Genomic DNA, 1,241 nt, shown 5'->3' on the forward strand with positions numbered 1-1,241 from the left:
GGAGAGGGAGAGAGAGATAGAAACATCAATGATGAGAGAGAATCATTGATTGACTGCCTCCTTCACGCCCCCTACTGGGGATTGAGACCACAACCCGGGCATGTGCCCTTGACCAGAATTGAACCCGGACGTTCAATTCACAGGCCGACACTCTATCCACTGAGCCAAACTGGTTAGGGCTACAGGGGCAGATCTTAAGGGAGGACCTTAGGGGAGGTCCCAGGGGAGGATCTCAATAGAATATTCATCAGCTTTCCCAGGTGTGTCCTTTCAGGGTCACGGTCTCCACTGATTGCTCAGGGCCAGGGCAGGGGGTCATTAGTCATCAAGGCTGGTCCCGATGTCACCCTGCCTGGCCTTACTGCTCTTTTGGGCCTGAAGCTGAAACACAACTGAGGCCTAGATGTTATCTCTACTTGACCAAAACTGTCTCTGTGATCAACAGACCCAAGACTCTGCTTCCAAGATCATTTGATGTGGGTCAGAACCTCATCGTCCTGAGTGCTTAATGCTTAAGGGAGTAGTGGTGCTGGAATGATTTCTTAAAGAAAGACACAGAAAGCATTAACCATAAAGTGTATGTGGGGGGGTGGGGGGGAGAAACACATTTAAATTAAGAACTTCAGTTCATCGAAAGACACCATCAGCCCTGGCCAGTGTGGGTCAGTTGGTTGAGCTTCCTCCTGTGCACTGGAAGGTTGCTGGTTTGATTTCCTCAAGGGCACATGCCTGGGTTGCATACTTGATCCCCAATCAGGGTGTGTGCATGTTCAGGAGGCAACCAATCAATGTTTCTCTCTCTCCCTCTCCCTTCCTCTCTCTCTAAAAATCAATTAAAAGTCTTTTTTAGAAATATATTTTCAAAAGGCACCATTAAAAGAGTGAAAAGAAGGCAAATCAAAACAACAATGCGGTACCATCTCACACCTGTCAGAATGGCTATCATCAACAAATCAACAAACAACAAGTGCTGGTGAGGATGCGGAAAAAAAGGAACCCTTTTGCACTGCTGTTGAGAATGCAGATTGGTGCAGCCACTGTGGAGAACAGTAGGGAGTTTCCTCAAAAAACTAAAAATGGAACTCCCATTTGACCCAGTAATCCCACTTCTAGAAATATATCCCAAGAAACTAGAAACACCAATCAGAAAGGATATATGCATCCCTATGTTCATAGCGGCACAATTCACCATAGCTAAGATTTGGAAACAGCCTAAGTGCCCATCAGCAGATGAGTGGATT

The sequence above is a fragment of the Myotis brandtii genome, unplaced genomic scaffold, assembly GCF_000412655.1.
Source record: "Myotis brandtii unplaced genomic scaffold, ASM41265v1 scaffold423, whole genome shotgun sequence".
NCBI lineage: Eukaryota > Metazoa > Chordata > Mammalia > Chiroptera > Vespertilionidae > Myotis > Myotis brandtii.